Source organism: Papaver somniferum, chromosome 2 (assembly GCF_003573695.1).
Source record: "Papaver somniferum cultivar HN1 chromosome 2, ASM357369v1, whole genome shotgun sequence".
NCBI lineage: Eukaryota > Viridiplantae > Streptophyta > Magnoliopsida > Ranunculales > Papaveraceae > Papaver > Papaver somniferum.
The window spans coordinates 196,230,862-196,251,937 of record NC_039359.1 but is presented as its reverse complement, the minus strand read 5'-3'; the positions used below and the strand labels follow the sequence as shown (position 1 = coordinate 196,251,937).

The 21,076-nt window shown below is 34.6% G+C and overlaps 1 long non-coding RNA gene across 1 annotated transcript; it reads left to right on the top strand.

Annotated features, from left to right (window-relative positions):
• Positions 1-11,312: 11,312 nt before the first annotated feature.
• On the top strand, positions 11,313-12,171 carry LOC113354348. Its single transcript, XR_003361828.1, has 2 exons — positions 11,313-11,557; positions 11,736-12,171. It is a non-coding gene; the product is annotated as an uncharacterized LOC113354348 (long non-coding RNA).
• Positions 12,172-21,076: the final 8,905 nt, after the last annotated feature.

Below are 21,076 nucleotides of genomic sequence, written 5' to 3'. Positions count from 1 at the left end.
AAGGCTGGAAAAGGTATGACACGTTGTTCACCCCTTATGTCGAAGACGCATACGACAAATGGTTTGAATATATTATAGAGCCGGTAATTGGTCGAGAAGTGTTACACATCTATAGATTGAATTATTCCGTAACGGGTACTGTATTACCGAAAATTCCTTGTCAAACACATCCACCGTTGATGATTCAATCGTTCACCACTTGTCCTTCAACATGAGATTCTTTTTTCATCGGCTGCTTCAAGAGGACCATCTTCTTCATCGACTAGGTCTAATTTTCCAGAATTAAGGTGAGAGATTGAGTCATTTACTCTTACTGGGGAGCGCCAGATCATTCAAGTTGGCCTTGACTTCCCTAATTCTAATTCAGGAACATTGGAAAATTATGAAAAATTGATAAAATAATAGAATCAAATAGAAGTACGAGATTTGGAAACTAGGCGTCTGTACCGACAAGAAATACGCAAAATGGGAAAGAGCATAAACTTCAGTCCTAAGTTTTAAATTTATACTGGAACTTCCCAATCCCGAGATATAGTGCAGACTCATAACCTAACATTACGCAAAGAGAATCCCATCGTCCAGTGCAAGAATTTGATCAATATCGTCAAGCCATTCAACAAAATCCTCAAGGTTATCAAGATTATAAAATATTATTTGATTATGAAGGATATCAAGTTCAAGGATTACATCAATGATTCGGAAGTCAAGGTGAAGGATCTCAAGCTAGAGGATCATATCAATGGTTTGGAAATATGATGCATGAAGGCACGTATGACAAGAATTGTAGTGTGGTGAATAGTTACAATCATACTTATTATGTAAACGCATGAAGTTTAATTTAATATTTGTAATTGAAGTTGAGATTAAGTCTATTTATGTAAAACATTACATTTAACTAAATCTAACTTATTTAGAAAAGAAAGTAATATTAAATTTAAAGTACATTTAATTAAATTTTATAACAACTCCATCAACGACTTGCTTGAGCAGTTTGTGTACTTTTTAATATCTCATATGAGTTATAAAAAACTCCTTAAGAATTGTGTAATGAGATTTGTAAGCAAAATTTATTCCTTCCTACCTTCTCCATTTCTCTTGATATCGCAATGCAACTTCAACTATTGGTTTCACCCCTAAGTCGATATCGATTTCTTTAATTTGTTTTCTTAAGATCTAAATTGACATAAGAACCGAGCTACGTTATGGTTATTCGTGAAAATAAAAGGGTACCAAGTATACCACCAACTTTTTTGTTCGGCAACATGTATGGAAAAAACTAATACAATTGCAAGTAAATCTAAATTAAAGATCCTTGAACAATATGTATATAAAGTTTTTCTCTTATCTATTCTACAATCTATATGTCTAGACTAATAACTCCATGAAACCAATTATGTCGAAGGGTTCTTGGAGGATCTTATAAAACAATATCCAAGATTAATCTAGTCGTATCCAAATTGAGAGGATCTGAATTCTGACAAGTATGAAACTTGTAATCTATCTATCGAGATACGAATTCAACAAGAACAAGTCTCGTTATTAATCATAATTAATAAGGACTTAAACTACCTAGATTGATTACGTACTACTTATGTTAGTCATATTATAAAGATTAAAAAAAATACAGAAAAGGAAAAACACAAGACACCAGAAGTTTTGGTAACGAGAAAAACTACACCTGCATAAAAACCTGAGACCTCGTCTAGTTTGGAACACTAAATTGTAATAATCCCCTACCAACACTAGACTACTATCAGACATTAGTCCTGAATGTAGATGAGGACGAATTGACCCTCCAAGAAATGTAGTTGCAGTCGTGATCCTTACGTCTCTTAAACCTGGCAAGGCTTTACGCAATTGATTCCTCTAGCCGACATTCTTTACAACCTAAGAGTTTCTTCAACCTAAGTGAAGACTTATGATACCAACCTGCCTCTAACAGATAAGCCTATTTGATTTCCCTTTTGATCTAGGTTTGGAAATCTGTTTGCGATAGACAGAGTCCAGCAAACTTCACGAAATCGGAACACTGACGCTCAGTTAGATGAAAATCCTGGATTACTAACCACCTCTCAAGAACAATCCAAATAAATCAAATAAGAGTTTAGATATCTATCTTGAGGATTCACAAAGTCCGAGACGAAAATAATTTCGTGATTTATATTTATATCGTTCCTGATATGAGATAGCAAGAATATCGAAGATCAATAAGAACAAGATCAGGATACACAAACTATCAGGTAAAAGATAGTCAGGCCTAGGTTCACGAATCCCTAAGTTAAGTCTTTAAGGTGTAACCTACTTATGTTTCTCAAAGGAAACATAGGTTTTTAGAGGACGACATGACACAGAAGTGCGAGAGATAAACAATTGTTGTTGCATGAGTCTCTTTATTTATGGATTTTCAAGGCTCTAGGTAGCTTTGGATTCAATCTAAGATAACTTGAGATCCAAGCATATACTTTAAAAAGTTTAGATAAAAATTCTTATTATGAATTCATGTAAGCACGTGAAAAGTTCTCCTTAAAACTGCACAAAAGAATATACATTATGGTCCAAGGTTCTGAAACTATGTATAATGATAGTTCGTATCGGAAAATATGTCTTTTCCACTCAAGCGTAAGTCGTGTGCATTAACACTCAAGACTTAGAAAATGATTCACAAAGAAAGAGTGACTATTGAACAAAGTTGTCTTAGAAGTATTTATGAGAATTGCAGCAATTCCAAACATATTTGTGAAATAGTTTATGAGCATCTGCTTAGTTTCGTACTGGATAGGTATGTGTATGGGTATGCGTACCTATGCACCAGTTCGTGAACTCATGTTGTTGGGCTAAGCGTACCGGGTATGTGTACCCATAGCCATTCACGAACTCAGATCCCAGGGGTATGCATACTCATTCACAGACTTAGAACCTTAGGGTACGTATACTAGGTATGCAAACCTACCCTATTCCGGAACTCAGATCACTAGGGTACGCGTACTGGGTATGCGTGATTACCCTTTGTCCATAATTTCAATAAGTTCTAAACACTATATTTATGCAGTTCGAAACATTGACAATCACCGATTATAATAAATATCATTTCTTGGGCAATTTCCAAATGATCGACTTGAAACAAAAATAGTTCATGAACAATAAATTGTTCTTAACCAATATTTGTAAGGACCTATAAACATCCATTGCTTGAATCGTACTTTGAGAGAGTTATCAAGACAAGCTTGATTGGAAATTTATTTTATGCAGGATTAAATCTACTAAAATTATAAGAATTAGTCTCATAAGATAAAATGGTAAATATCGTGAGTAAATAAGGTGGTTCACTCTTCACATACCTCTTTGTCGATGAAATTTTCCAAATGTATGTCTTTTGTTTGATCTTCAACTTTCAATCTTCGAGGGTTATTTAGTGATATCTGATACTCAATTTACCATGTTATAATCCTATTCCGAGACTTGACTTTAGCAGATTAGAAATCAAGATATAGTTTTGTGCAACTAACATTGGAAACAAGCTTGAGATAGCAAAACTTGCGATTTTAACCGAGCAGTGCTCTAACAATTCGAGTTACCTATATCAGTGTAGAAGTTTTCGTAAATCCTCCTCCAATAACTTATACTCACTAAACCATTTTTTCGTCCTTCTGCACCCTTAGCCAGATAACATACTAAAAAGTTTCTACAATAAGAGAACTCTTCATCTACGGTGAACTCCACATGATTCATATACGATTGAGCATATTATTCAAAAATTATGGGTGTAAAATGTAGAGAAGCTGTGATTTTGGAATTGAAAATGATTGGATTTATAGATGAAAAACTAAGATCCTTTAGATGAACTAGCCATTATCGGTCCAACCTATAGGTCGATCGCCACAACCTGAGCTGAGTCTCGGCCTAGACTTAGCCTTTGCTTATCCAATTTTCCATTTTGCCTACTCCACTGTGGGGTGGGAACATATTTTCCCACCCATAAAGAATTGTTAATAACATTAGGCATTTTGATAACCAATTTGCCTTCAACAATGAGAACACAAACTTCATCCCAGGTAAAAGCAACATTTTTCTCTTAGAGGGGTCACCAGACTAAAGGAAGTTTCTTATGATCCTTTCACAAACTTTAATCATTCCAATAGGCCACTACTTATACGTGGACATGTTATAAATGGCATGCTGCATAATACTGATTTCACATAACAAGTCTGTCTTAAAAAACAAAGATTTTATTTCTAGATAACCAACTTGTTTTGAAGCATCTCAATAAATCCTCAAACATTACAACTCTCAACTCCACCTGGTTTCCGAATAACACTTTACTTATTAGGAAAGTTGGAGAGAGATATTTGAAATTCAGCTGCAATTTGAGTCTTCCTCACCTTTTTTTCTTATAAGATAAAGAATTAACTAAGAAAAGAAAAGAAAAAGAAAAATATAAGGGGGGCATAAAGCCGGAACCTTATGAAGAAAGAAAAAGTAAAAATGAAGAAAATAAAAATAAAAAGAATTGAGGAAACGAGAAATTACATAAGGCTTTCATCCAGAAAAAAAAATATTCAGGAGCCTTTTAAGTAAATTATTTGCTAGTGGTTTAATATTTTTCTTCTTTAAACCATGTTAGACAGATTGAAAATCATCTGATAAGGGAGAATAGGCATAGTCCGTTCTCCGATACCGGGGATGCGAAAAAAATTGAATATTCATCATAATAAGTTTAATTTGTATACATGGATAGACTGTTAAATCTATTGTTATCAACACTAGCCATCATGAATAACTTCTGATAGGAGATTCATTGTTTGTTTCTTGGTCTTTGGATAGGAGTTAATTCCAGGGAATTAGCCATCTTTCCTTTGAAATAACATGTTCAATCGTTTGCTCAAAATTTATTTCCATGGAATTGTAAAAAAAAAAAAGTAAGTGGTCTAAAATATGTTTCTAACTTAATTTCATGGAATTCCATGGAAGATCTTTCCTTACCTCCCACAGGAAGCTGATTCCACATAATCACTTTCCATGAAATTATTTCCTTTTCTGTTATCAAACACAGCCTAAATTTCACCTTCCTCCTCGGATAAATCTGCCCAGTGAGTTCCTTTCAAGGAAATATGATTCACATCATTAACAACATTATTACTAGGGACAGTAGCATCACTTGGGTTTCATTGGCAACTTTTATTGTAATTTCCTCGATATCTTGTTCAGCTTCTTGCGTAGCTATTTTCTATAAAAATTCAAGTTTAGCACTACTTAACTTGACATTATCTCCTGTATTCCTAATAGAATGCACTGGATATAGCAGTTCACTAATTCACGAGGAACCAATGAGATGGGATCTACTGAATGATCATCAATTGGAATATGTACAACATTAATGTCAGTTAGGTTATTCAGATCTTGTGTTGTGGAAGATCCTTGCATTGTAGTAATGCTTTTCATGGTAGTTGACACAGGTTTTTCCATATATTTCATAAAAAAAAATTATTCCTCTGCCCCTTCTGGTGCCTCTCATTCTTCCGATTATTTTGTTTCTTAACAACCTCAGTCCTCATAGCTCCGGGATGGCGCTTGTACTCATCTAGATTGTGTCCGATCGATTTATAATATTTGCAAAAAGAAGGTAATATTTCGTATGGTAAGTAGGCCATGAACGGAAAGTCCCTCTCAACTAAAATTTCATCATGCCGCCTTTCCATATGATCGATTTTCACAAAAACTCTTGCAAAGTGACCATGTGCTCGATTAAGATTTAGAGTATTGTCATCCACCTTCAATAATCTTCACACAACACTTGCAATTTCAATTAGGGTTTTCTTACGCCAATGTTCCAACTTAACGCCATATACACGAGCCCATACTTGAACTTGAGATTGTTTTTTATAATCAATATATTGAAATCCTTAGTCAAGCGTTGTAAGTGCATCATATCACGTTTCGAAGAGATTGAACCAATAGAACGAATTACCAAAACAATATCAGCCGAATCAAGTCATTTTAGAAATTTCTCCCACAAAATATTTGTTTTCCTCTTTATTCACAGTTTGTGCAGAATACTATAGATAATGCACCGGTGATGTTTTGATAACTTGCATATATTTTTCTTGTTACCATTACATAAATAGAAAGACATCATTAACAACAACAACAACAACAACAACAACAAAAATGAGTGGGTTGAGCACCATTTCTTTTGACCATACCCATAATCTTCTTGCATTCCACCAAATGAGATAACATCTGCTGCAATTACAAAGAACAAAGGAGAACGGATATATTTCTTTAATCCTCTACCCATTATAAAGAAACCTCCATGAGATCATTTAACAAGCTAAGATATTCTAGCGGAGAAAATATTCAACCAAAAGACACAATGATCGAAAAAACCATATAAACTTTCTCAGCTCAGGGAGTCATAAGCTTGAGTAATGTCCAATTTCAACCCCTCATTACCACCTCTCTCTTTTTTTTTTTTAGAAAACCAAATAAGCAAAGTTTGTTTAGTAAGAAAAATCAGTTCCTCAATATATTTTCTCCTTGCTCCAATAACTATCACATTTCTTTCTCTCTATATATTCCATAAGATGCCATGGTGAACCACTTCCCAAACTTCTTCGCAGCGACCTCTTATGACATTCCACTCCCTAAGCAATCAAAAGCCGCATCATCTTAGCGTAAGAGGCCAAGAAATTCGGGAAAAAAATTTAATAAGGTAGTCCTAGATCCCAAAGATAAATTTACACCGGATGAGTAAGTGATCGGCAATTTCCTTTTTTGTATTGCAGAACACACAGATATCATTATTAAAATAAAAGGTGGATTACCTTGAGTTTCTTCGCACCATGAATTATTCACACCATCCACAAAACTAGCATAAGGAAACCAAGTTTTCAACATCCTGAATGGAACATTTTGTTGGTTTGGAATACTGATATTAGATACCAACAAGGGACTGTGGTCTGAAACTCCTCTGACACCCACTTTATAAATCCAACCATGATATAAATTTAACCATTTGAAATCCAAGATAACCCTATCCGGATTACAAAAAATTATCGATTATTACACTAAGAAAATTGAATCACCAAAATCAAACATAAAATTTTAAAAATTCTTCCCCCACCGACCTTTTCATCCCATGCTCAGAACCAAGTTGAAGTCCCCAATAACGAACCAAGGAAGGTCCAGACCACTTATTATCTTCAATTTCTCCCATAATTTTCTTCTAACAGTTAAAGCAGCAACATAAATACCAAAAACCACCAACATCAACAGTTATTATTCTTGTTATAAAAATCATCACTAGAATAGAAATTCAAGCATGGCAAAACCACCATATATAACACGCATGGTGCACATTAGCTTCATTTGTATATAAAAACCAAAGTTGTTGGGCTTTAAGTATGTTGTCTGGTGCAATCTGCTATATTCATTTGTATTTAAAAACCAAAGTTGTTGGGCTTTAAATATGTTGTTTGGTGCAATCTGCTATTGAACTTGGCTCGCTTAATTCTATTATCGTTTGTAGTAATTAATCCAAACAATCAGTCGGTCATGAACATATTCATACATAAAACATCGTACGAAATACAGTAAAGTAATGTCATCATTTGAATTTTGTTACCTTATTTTTTTTCGCGTGACCATAGGGATGTACAAAATGCCCGGAGGCCTGTTGTCTGCGACGTGTCACCTGAGTCCGAAAGAGTTTATGGGTGCCCGGCCTGCAGCCTGTCATAGGCTTCTCGGCTTGCCCGATTATTTAGGTGGGTGGATGTAAGCTGCTTTTATCCAATTTTGGTGTTCGGCTTGCCCGCCTACCCGATAGCCTGTTTAAGTTTGATCATAGTTTTTACAATCACGATATCATACATTTATATTTTTTTTTATTACAGTACATATATTATTGTTAATTAATTGGTAGTTGAAGGTGGAGATGATAATATAGATTTGGCATGTATTAATCAGTAAACACTTCTAAAGTCGGTGGCCCAACCGATCTGACCTAGTCTACCCCAATATTTTGATTGGTTGTGGGCGGATAATGGGCAAAAAATTATTAGCATTACCCGGTCTACCCGTTCCCGATAAAGACATCTTAGGATCAGAGCTGGTATGCCCAACGTGATAGAATAAATGGGCCGGGTAGCCTGGCCTGGCCCGTTGTACACCCCTACATGACCGTTTTGCTTCCTTCCATTCTATTCGCTTATTTTCTGGAGTTTAAACGGGAAGAGGTGCAACATGCTGGATTTAGGCTGTAGAATTAATTCTCGTACTGCTATTATTGTCTCATGAAGCAAGAACTGTGCACCGTTTATCCAACTAAGTAGGTTGAAGTGAGTATCAAAATATAGTTCTCAGCAGCCATAAGCTACGTATGCACATAAATAGAAGGAGACTAAAGATGAGAATTCTCCATATTACATGGCTTTCGACAAATCCAAATATAATCCTTTAGTAACACACTTTTATGTGAAAGAAAAAACTTAGGCAATCGCTTGTCTGGTGCAACCACATATATTTCACACACACGCCTTCATCTAGTCGGGCGGACCGGGTTTGGATGTGAGTCAGATCAAAATCTATGGCTATAGTCAAAATTGTTTCAAATTTTTACTAAAGGAAACTAAAATGGTATTGAATTTCTCTTTAAATGTTTTCTTTAACGGGGATGAGGCATCTGACCAAGCGCAATATCTTATAGCTTTCCACGGAAAAAAAAACTTGCTATTAATATTTGATTTGAATTAGTTCGAATTTTTCACCTGTTTTCTTTTTTATGGATGTGGATCAAGCAAGAATTGATTCTCCCTGAATTTCTTTTACCCTCTCAATTTTGCCTATAAAATGAACAGAAATGATTAACCCACCGTAAAAAAGAATTGTGGAAGGCACCGTACGAGAGGGGATGGTGGGACCCACTTCAGCCCACTCATATCCCAATACAAAGAAAGCTTATCTGGGACCGTCCATTCCCTTTCGGTGCATTCCGCGGTTCTTTGACTAAGTCAATGAGCAAATACTAAACACGTTAGACATGACAGAATTATAAACGGCATATGCATTAAATTAATTATGAAAAAAAATTGGGCATTTTCTTAAATGCATTTCCCCACATGGACACTTTATTAAAATTTCCTAAAAACTTCTAAAGTCGGTGGCCCAACCGATCTGGCCTAGTCTACCCTAATATTTTGATTGGATGTGGGAGGATAATGGGCAAAAAATTATTAGCATTTACCCGGCCTACCTGTTCCCGATAAAGGCCCCTTAGGATCAGAGCTGGCCTGCCCAACCTGATAGAATAAATGAGTTGGGTAGCTGGCCTGGCCCGTTGTACACCCCTACATGACCGTTTTGCTTCCTTCCATTCTATACTCTTATTTTCTGGAGTGTCAACTGAAAGAGGTGCAACATACTGGATTTTAGGCTGTAGAATTAATTCTTGTGCTCCTATAACTGTCTCATGAAGCAAGAACTATGCACTGTTTATCCAACTAAGTAGGTTGAAGTGAGTATCAAAATATAGTTCTCAGCATCCATAAGCTACATATATACACATAAATAGAAGGAGACTAAAGATGAGAATTCTCCATATTACTAGGCTTTTGACAAACAAAACTAGTCGTAAAAAATCAAGGTGATCAAACTAGTGGTACAAAATATCCAGTCATATTATTTTTAATAAATAAAAACCATTTAATTAAAAAGTGGCACAAAAACTTCAAGTCAAATAACAATGAGTAAATTTAGTTTTTATTATTTAGAAAAAAACCAAACATACCCTTTTCATCTTTTTTCTTCTTTTTCTTTCTTCTTCTTTCTCTCGTCTCCTTCTCCCCACCACCATCACCACCAGCAGCAACAAATATCCCCACGAACACCAGCAGTAATACCTCCGTCACCACCAGCAGCAACACCTACGTCAGCTCCACGAACGCCTCCGTCTCCTCTACGGATACCTCAATCTATTTTTTTTTCTATTTTTATGTTCAGATCTATCACCGACAGTAGCCCAGCCACCACCAAATCACCCGTTATGTCCAGATCCGTTACCAACAACACCTTCATCTTCTCCACGAACACCTCCTTCTCTTTTCTTCTACTTTTATGTTCAGATCTATCACCAACAGTAGCTTCGCCACCACCAAACCAGCCGCTATGTCCAGATCCGCAACCAACAACACCTCCGTCTCCTCCATTCACCATCATCACCTTCTTCTCTTTCTACGTCTTGATTTTCCATCAACAACACCGCCTCCTCTTACTTCTGTTTTTTCCCACCACTACATGTCAGATCCGCCACCAACACTACTTCTGCCTCCTCCTTCTATCATCTAAAACTATCACCAATACCTTCAAATTGGTTTCATCAAATTCTGACAGTTTTGGTTTATGAAACAGTAAATTTATGATGAAACCAAATTTGGTTTCATCATAAACTTGCCTATTTTCTATCTTGAAACCAAAGATTTTAATGATGAAAATTAAGTTTATGATGAAACCAAATTTTGGTTTCACCTGATTTTTGCCTAGTTTATTAGGTATAACTTGGAAATCGGCGAGTTTGGTTTCGTCATTGATGTTATGTTGGTTAAATGACAAAATGTGGAAAAATGATGAAAATGTGGAAAAATGTTATGTTGGTTAAATGACAAAATGTGGAAAAATTAGGTTTCATCGTATTTTTTTCATCTTGTTGAATATATCTCTATGAAACCAATTTTTGATGATGAGATATAGGTGGATTGTTTTTTGTTGAAACTAAATTTAGTTGAGGAGGTAATTGTAGTGATGGTTGTGGTGTTGGAGGTTGTGGCGGCGATGGGGTGGTGTGAAATATGTGGTTACACCAAAATTTAATTTCATTATAAAAGAAAGGAGAAGGAAGAAAGAAAGAAAAATGAAACACAAAAAATGAAACCAAAATTTGCTACACATATTTCTTCTTTCTTCCTTCCCCTTTCTTTTATAATGAAACCAAATTTTGGTGTAACCACATATATTTTACACATCCAAATATGATCCTTGAGTAACACACTTTTGTGTGAAAGAAAAAACTTAGGCAATCGCTTGTATGGTACAACCACATATATTTCACACACGCCTTCATCTAGTCGGGCTGATCGTGTTTGGATGTGAGTCGATCAAAATCCATGGTTTTAGTCAAAATTATTTCAAATTTTTACTAAAGGAAACTAAAATGGTATTGAATTTCTCTTTAAATGTTTTCTTCAATGGGGATGAGGCGTTTGACCAGGCGCAATATCTTATAGCTTTTCACGGGAAGAAAACTTGCGATTAATGCTTGATTTGAATTAGTTTGAATTTTTCAATCATTTTCTTTTTTATGGTTGTGGATCAAGCAAGAATTGATTCTCCCTGAATTTCTTTTATCCTCTCCATTTTGCCTATAAAATGAACAGAAATGATTAACCCACCGTGAAAAAGAATCGTGTGAGAGGGGATCCACTTCAGCCCACCCCTATCCCAATGCAGAGAAGGCTTATCTGGAACCTTCCATCTCTTTCGGTGCATTCCACGGTTATTTGTCACGGTATGTGTAGCAAAGATGTAAAATGAACTCGAATCTTCATTCCAAAACATCCCAGAGAAGGCTATTTGTCCATGTCTTTCTTTTTTCCCTCTTCTCGTTTTGATTTTCACAATTGAATGTTTAAAGAAAAAGAATCCTCTCTAATCTCTTTGTTTGTATGAATGGGCAATTATTGTAGAGTTGCATGGTATCTCCATCGGGCAGTTTATCTTGGACGAAACTACACTACGGGAGTATTAGTATCCCTCATTCATAAAGTGTACCCTTGCAAGTGACTCTATCCTCTTTTTGTTGATTAATGGAGTATCATATACAGACAGTTGATTCCATTTACTTTTCTGCAATTTGTGTTCATCATTAGTTACCCTATTTCGTTGTACCGTTCTAAGTTCTAAGTTCTAACAAATCTGACTATTATGCTTATCACCGAATAGACATGTCAAGACGGAGCAACGATATGTCAATGACATTTATTCTTGTGATGTGGACGGCAGAGTTAAACTACGCAATTACGTGTGAAACACAAATGATTTTTTTTTTGAAGCATGTTACAAATGATGTTTGCAATGTCTTAAATTATTAAGACAGGTAAGTGAACGTACTCAGTTAACTCATTAGTCGGTTTATTTTTATTTTTATGTTTTAGAGATGATCGAGGCAACCATGAAAATCACACACATCTTAAGTAGTAGGAGAAGGCGCGAGTCAAGATCTTAAACAGAAGAAAAGGAGGTATGTAATGAAGAATTCTTCAGTGCTTCACCATCGTATTCATCATCTTCGATAACCTAATATGCATGTAGATATGGTCGTTTTCAACGGCGGCTCCATGCGTTATCACTTAGATATTGGAGTCACGTCATTTGCCAAACAATTGCAGCATTATACAGTTGAGAGAGACACCCACGCCCCCACGATATGGATGTTGCTGGTCTGTGAGTGTCACCCACCATTTAGCAAAATGTTACACTGCCAACTCTATAAGTGATGCTGCGGAGTGCTGATGCATACCGCAGGCGCAATTTTAGTTTGCTGGTCTGTGAGTGTCAACCACCATTTAGCAAAACTAAGGCATACTCCTAACAATTCTAGTGTAATGCAATTTTATATAAATTCTTCTTACCAAAGAAGATATATCTAGAAAATTCAAACGTAAAGCCTAGACTTTACGTTGTAATTCATCATGTCATCAAAAACAAAGAATTCTTTCTTCTTCTTTCGAGTATAAGCAAGAATCTTTATTTCCGATCTCAACAATTTCTTACATGCACAAAAAAACAAAGTTATTTTTGATAACTCAAACAAAAGACTTTCACCGAAGAAGAGAATAGAAGAAAGAAAGTACCCTTTCTTTGTTTACATGTTTAAAGTGTTAAACACTTCCTTCCTCTCCTCCCTCTCCCTTTCTTACAAAAAGTTTTTTCAATCCCTTCTAAATTTACAGTCGTTGAATACGACACCAAGCTTTTTCAATCCCTTTTAACAACTACGGTACCAAATACCAAACAGCTGTCACACAAACATGTCCTTGTTCACCCGTTACATTAACATCTTTTTGTGAAACGTGTCGGTGATTCTGTTTTGTCGGACTTGGTTTTTAACAGTTTCAGACACCTATTGTGTTTTTTATTTTATTTTTTTGATAGGCGACACCTACTGTGTATTTTGTATTTCAACTTGTACTACTAGGAAGCACGTACTTCTTCGATGGGACCAGTTAATAATTCTTAGGGACCCACCCCTAGGTTGTAGTGTCAGTGAGCGAGGGTCAACATATTGGCCTACCGGAACCAATTGGGAGTTGGGAGTGGTTTAATCTTATTTAAACGGAAAATGGATGAAACTGTTTACATCATGACTATTTTTACATTTTTATTCATTTAAACAGTATCAAAACCTAAATATCATTTTCATCCAGAAGTTATTGATTTTGGTTAACCAATTTCGTGTTATTAAAACACATCTAACTGACATGATCTCTTTATATAACTGAAAAGGGTTTGTTTTTCTTTACTTTTTTATGCGAGTCAATGGTCAACATTATGTACTGGACATCGAAGCAAGCTTTGCATGAACTGTACGATGTCCAGTTGCTATACAACTACAACCGGGTGCAATACTCCTCATTCCATGGGAGTTGATGCTTTGGAAACCGAGTTGAGTGAACATAGGATTGTATATCGGAGTTACGTAACATGCACATCGGTCAAAAGAACTCCGAGTGAAACAAGAATGTTACCGGAGTACAGGGTCGTCTTATAGTTTTTGGGTATCCTAGACGAACGTGATATATGTTCGAAAGGATAAATTCAGTTCAGAGGGATTTCAGTTTAGAGGTAAAGTTGGTGACTAATCAAAAATAAAGTTGGAATTTCAGTTTAGAAGGAGACAAATCATATATTCGAAAGGATAATTTGGATCCAAACTCTTTTTTTCCCATCTTTTTTAGCTAGATTTTGGTTTGTAAACTTACTAGGGCTTAACCCATGCCGTAACGGCACGGGCATAATTTTGTTTTGTTGTGCATTTTCTGACATATGAATATTAGATATAATATTTATTAATATCAAGTTTACCCTCCTTATCATTACAAAAGTTAAGAAAAATCCGATAAATATTTTTATTCTTCACTCCACAAATCATTTTCATCATTTTTCACCTTGACATTCTCGTATACCATGTCCATTCTTTCTCGAGTTGCATCCTCAAGCCAGCCATGAAATTATATCGGAATTAATTTTTACATATTTTGTCCTCCCGAAAAATATTATTTTATATGTTTTTTAGTTTACAAAGATATCTTATCAATCCTTTGAAATGGTATTACCTTTCTGCATCTTCCTTATTTTAGTGAAGGGTGTTAGGATCTTCATGGGCCATATGAACCTACTATATACGGGCCCAACCGCATAGCACTGATGTTATCCCTACTTGACCACTTTGGGATAAGAGGTATGCAATTTTAATCTTAAAGGCCTCGGTGCTATGTAAGGAGACGTCCAAGCTTATTAAGATCCACATGTACTCATTTTTCTTCCATGTGGGACTATCCCTAGCTATACATATGTGGTTTATCACGCCACATACTCCAACAATCTCCATCTTGGTGAGATTTAAGCACTTCACCAGTCCAGTCAGAATCCATCATATGATTACCATCTGTATATGCTACCCATCGATCATGATTATTGTCACTATGCGCCCTGGAATCCTGCTCCATCTTTAGTTAATGAGAAGGCAAGTACTAACTCCACCTTGAGAATTTTATTGCTCACCTAGAACCCTTCTCCACTTGAGAGTTAATGTGTGATACATTAACTTCACCTTAAACATCAGTTCAACCTTGAGCATCTCCTTGTCGATCTAGAACCCTGCTCCACCTGCGCTAATGGGTGAGACACTAACTCCACCTTGAGTGTCAGTTCGACTTTGGGCCTTGTCTGCTTCACCTTGAGTCTGACTCCAATTGCGCCCTAAACCGGGTGAATTCCACAACCACTTCTACGTTCGGACAGTTGACCAACTATGGGATCTGACCTGATACCAATTGTTATGATCTTTATGGACCATTGGACACTACTCAGGGACCGACCGCATAACCCTGAACCTCACTTGACCACCTTGGGATAAGAGGTGTGGGGTTTTTAACTAAAATTCCTTGGTGTTATGTATGGAGATGCCCAAGCTTATTAACCTCCACATGTATTCCTATTTATTCCATGAGGGACTATCCCTAGCTATACATATGCGGTTTATCGCGCCACATACTCCAACAACCGAGCGGAACAAAAACAGTAAACTATGTAAGTTGTAACAAAATTTCATCACCTGAAATCATTCTTCTCAAGAATAATTGTGTAGATATTAACAGTGTTCGGATCCTTGTTGTTTTTTTCCCCTTTAAGAATAGTTTGAAAAGAGTAAAACTCAGAATTGAATCAACAATACATAACGTATTTTATGTTCTTACTATCTTAATGACATAATAAAAAGCTAATCCATTCACTTAAGCAATTATATTTTAAAATATTAAGTCATTTTCGATAATAACCGTTTTAATCATATACGATGTAGTTCTAGTTTTTCAAATTTTCCAGATATATTATGTACATAATTCAATTCGTCAGGAAGAGTTCACCGAATAGAATATAGGTAATGACTTGTCCTTTCGTAACATTGTGGACTTTTCAACATAGTTGGATCCAGATTTGGTAAAAAGCACTGTATTTTGCGTTCTCGGGTGAGAGTAATTTAGATATGGCTACCTCCAGAAAACTGTTGATGGATAACCGCATCGGTGTCACTTGAAAATCCCACACTGTCGGATAACCCCAGTGACTAAGTGGGGACAATATTCATGGAGGATCATGTCCTTATGAATAGAATTATAGTCGACCACGGGTTACCTGTCAAGGGTGGAAGAGTATGCTTGACGGATTATGTCGGTAAAGGGTCTCATGAGTGAGAAAAAATGTCAGAGTCAAGGATTGAACATATTCTGGAGCCGAGGACGACTCCAAATTAGTTTGGTGGTATTATAGTACTCCGACTCGGCATGTAGGATTCAACAAATGGAATATATGTAATGGTTTGTCCTTTCCTAACACCGAGACCTTTTTAGCATAATTGGATTCATATTTGGTGAAATATCTCTATGGTTAAGCATGCTCGGTATTGAGTAATTCTGTGATGGGTGACCTCCTGAGAAGCTGTTGCTGGATGACCGCAACGGTGGCATTGAAAACTCCATACTGTCAGATCACCGCAGTGGCTAAGTGAGGACATTATCGGTAGAGGGTCAGCCCTTACATTCTACTACATTACACTTCCAAATGTGAGGTTATTCGTTGCATAAAAATAATAAAATCATGATTAGCTAGTAAGTCAGATTGTTAAGTACTTAACCTATTAACAATACGCTCTACTAACAATAAGCTATGTTATCCATCATCATTGAATAAAAATAACGTGAAACCATTTATCATTAAATACGTGAGACGAAGCGAAATTATTCATTGGACACCAATACTTGCCACCGTCATTATGTCCCACTTATATAATCGTTAGCCAATCTAACTAAGTCTGGTATTGCTTTTTTCTATCAAAAAAAAAGTACTTTGAAAACATATTTATAACAATATTTTCTCATCCTAGTGTTTAGCAAAGATTTCGTAAAGTGTTGTTTTATGCAAAACACTTCCAAAATCTATAATTTTTTAAGTGGGGGAGAATGAGCTTTTAAAAGTTTCAAAAGAAAATGCTATAGTTCACCCTAATTTTCATATTTTATTTTCCAATTCAATCCCATCTTTTTTTTTATAACAATTATGCTTGAATCTGTATATCACCAATTTTTATTAATTATATTTTATTCTTTAAAGATAATAATTTTTTATTTTCAAACTATATTTTACGCTATACTTTATCACTGAAATATACTTTAATTTATTCACAATAAATATTAAGCAATTACTGATTTTTAAAAAGTGGTTAACAAAAATAATACTTTTTAATAATAATACTAATTAGTAAATTTAATATTACATATATGTCTGCTTTTGTCATTTTCTCACTAACTATAGTTAAACCTGATATTTTCACATTAGAATAAATTTTAACTTTAGTTTATAATTTCCGACCATTCAATTTCTTTTTTCTATAGAGCTCGGCACAGTAACGTACAATGACAACCATTCAATTGTTTTTTTTACATAGGTCGGCCTAGTAACGTACATCGGAAAAGCACTTTTGTAAATCTCGCAGCAGTACCAAACTAATCTTGAATATAAAAAATATATTTATTATCATCATTAGTAGAATAATTTATATAATATCATTTTTAATTTGACACTTAATAAAATATTGTCATGGCAAATTAATAGAGTATTTATTATGAAGAATTATGGAACCTTAATGACATGATAAATTTTGTCTGTTAGATGCATTTTAAATCCCAATCACAACCATCACTTATGACAAATGATTACATCCCTGGATTTATATCTTGCGAGGACAAATCTGAACCACCACTTGCATAGGAAAAATTATCCAAACTTTGCTTTATATTCTTGATGGTACCAAAGATAGCACAGGTTCCATTTGGTTGATCCAGCTGTCATGAACAGTTTGTCATATATGATTTGATATCATCCCTGAAATATATGGTACATGCCTTTTTCAATCTTCCTAAAACAACCAACCGCATATTTCACAATACAATGTTATCCGACTATCCGTGTTGTAATGACACGGTACTAATATTTTCCACCACCACTCACAAGGATCCACCGTCACTACTTTTTCCAGCACCACCACTAGGGGCAGAGCCAGGATTTTGAGGAAGAGGGACAAAAAAAAATTGAAATTGGATACGGGTGCAAAATACACTTAATAGCCCATGTTATGATAAAAAAAAAGATCAAAAACAATTAAAATTGGACTTGGCTACGCCCTTGACCACCACTAATGTTTCCGTTTCCAGCACTTTTTAAGAACGCCACTGATTCCACCACCTACTACCGCCACCAGTGTCTACTGATATCATTTTTATTTTTACCAAAATTATTTATTAATGGAAATATATATTTATTTAATTAAGTGAACATTTATAGTGAAAAAACTTAATAGATCATTTATTATGAGCAATTAGTGAAAATTTAATTAACATAACACTTTATAATGAAAAAAATTAATAATCATTTATTATAAGCAATTGGTGAAACAATAATTAATGGATCATTTATTAACTCGTACCATAATATAAATTATGTATAATTATATCAGATAATTTAGTGAAAATTGGATCTAATAACAAAATACAGACACCCAAATAAAATCATGACATTATTGTAATTAAGTAGGATATCGTTGAAAATGTATACTGCAGTTAAATATATAATAAATGAAATTCAAGAAAATGATAGAAACCCCAAAAATTCATACATGAAGCACTGTCAAAAGAAATGGTTTTCTTAAATATTATTACCTCGGAGTAATTTGATTGGTCAAAGATGTACGTTTTGGTGGAAGAAGATTGAGAGAACATGGAAAAAAGATTGACCGGAAATATACGGATGTGAGTGAGAAAATGAATTGTTCTTTTTATAGGAAGATACGTATGTTATTTTCAGTTGATCAAATTTATCTGGTTTGATTTTGACTTTTGAGATGGGATGAAGAGAATATGTAATGAATTTCTCTCAATTAAAGTGTGTATTCATAGAATCGACCACAGTCGTGAATTTATCAATTGGGAAGAAAAACCAGGATCGGTCTTTATCTTTCTTAACTTAGCGAAGCTTCGTTTTATAATACGATACAAACAAATAGGAACAAAAGTATATCTATTTAGGATACAACCCTTACTGTAACGACAAATCTCGAAAATAAGTAATTTTTTGTATATGGATTTTGACTTGTGCTATCTGCCTCCAGTAATTACATGACGTGACAGTCTGTTTTTTTTTTCTTTTAATCTTTCATGTACTTTAACCGAGACTATTCAAAATAGCGACACAAAAGTAATATAGTCTACTACTACTCATCAACCGTCGCCGCCACCACCACAAAACTGCCGTCCACACCATGTATAAAGTTTTAATTGAACAAACCTAGACCGTTAATTAATTTATTTCATTATATCTTTTTATTGTTATATTCTCTTTTGTATTGCGATCAATTTTCTTTTAACATTTAGAACCACGATTTAAACAATTGTGTACTAAAGGTAGCAGAGGTATCGTTTAGGTAATCTGGCAGTTATCAGTATTTTTTCCTAAATAGCATGGTATCTATTTATATCAATCTTGTTAACAACAATCAACTACATCTTTTACAATACAACGCTACCCACGTTTTAAATATACATAACTAATATTATCCACGACTATTCACCAGCGCACACCACCATAAACCACCCATCGCCACTATTTTTTCCATTAACACCCGCCACTATTTCTACCGGCCAATACTTCTTACACTACCTCCACTAATTTGTATTAATATAATTTTTTTATTAAAGTTATTTATTAATTGAATACGTATTTATTAGATTAATTAAGAAGACATTTATAATGAAAATTTAATGAATTATTTATTATGATCAATTAATGACACACTAATTAATAAAACTTTCATAATGTTTTTAAGTTGAGCAAACTACTACCATTGATTTATCTCTTCCCTAGATAAATATGGACCTCTCTTTATCTTGCCTAACTTGTCCAAACTGTGCTTTATATTCTTGATTATTTGGCATAAGATAAGCCCCTAAACTGGTAATTGATTTGAAAAATTTAAATATTAGTGACATTATAGTTGATACATAAAATTTAGTAACAATTTTATCTGTTACAATTATATTGATGTAACAAAATATTTTCCTAACACTTATAACTGTTACAATTATCTATTAGTTTTAAAAAACAAAATTTTGGGCCCCAACAATTTAGGGACCTAGGCGGTCGCCTTGCTCGCCTTTCCCCTAAGACGGCCCTGCTGGAGTACCATAGTTTAGGTTTTTCTTTCAATAAAATAAAAGAAAAATTAGGTTCGGAAATGTTACATGATCGATTTTTGCAACGTATTAGAATCGCTTGCGATGTACGAGTTGCATGGTTATTGTTGATTGAATCACATAGAAATTGAAAGTTAGTGGAACCTTTAGTCTCAATATTTTTTATAATTTTGATATCAATTTTGATTTGAGTTTTTTAGTTTTAGTCAAAAAATCATTCTTCACAAGTCTGAGAAACGAATTTCTTTTTACCACCTTAAAAACTACATCATCAACGTGTCATTACGACATGGGTTATCTCTAGTATTTTTACAACTCGTGCCACTATTATTCATCCTGCTTGCTAGCTTTAAGTCTCTCTTAAACCCTAAATAACCATATATGCGATCCATGGATATCCGGTGGTGAGCTCTGGAGCAGCGAGATGAAATCACGGTTTTATTTTTCAGCATTTAATGGTCATATTATTGCACTTGAGCAGAAAACCTCGTATGGTTAAATAATTTTCTGGACTGGATACCTTGATAGTTATGGGCGTCCACTGTTAACGTAATTCAAATACATAGTGACATTTTTCCTAAACAAATGTCACGATAATGTCAACTGCGGTGGCATCTTAAATTTTTTACAGTAACATTGGTATAGTTACTGTTAGTTTAAGAAAATGTCACGACAATGTCAACTATGGTGGCGTATTAAATATGTTATAATAAGATAGATATATGATGACATTTGATCTAAAATATATCACGATAAGCTCAACTATACCGACACATCAAATCTGTTATAGTAATATAGGTATATAGTCGCAGTTATTTCAAAACTTGTTACCATATATAACTTAAAATGATATTTTAAAGGTGTTACGGTACAATACTTATACAGTAAAGCAATTTGGTAATACTTAATCAATAACTTATATAGTAAACCCAATATTTGGTAACATGTATTTTTTGAACTGTCACCTTATAAAACTTTGAACTGTCGCTAAACTTCATTTTTCG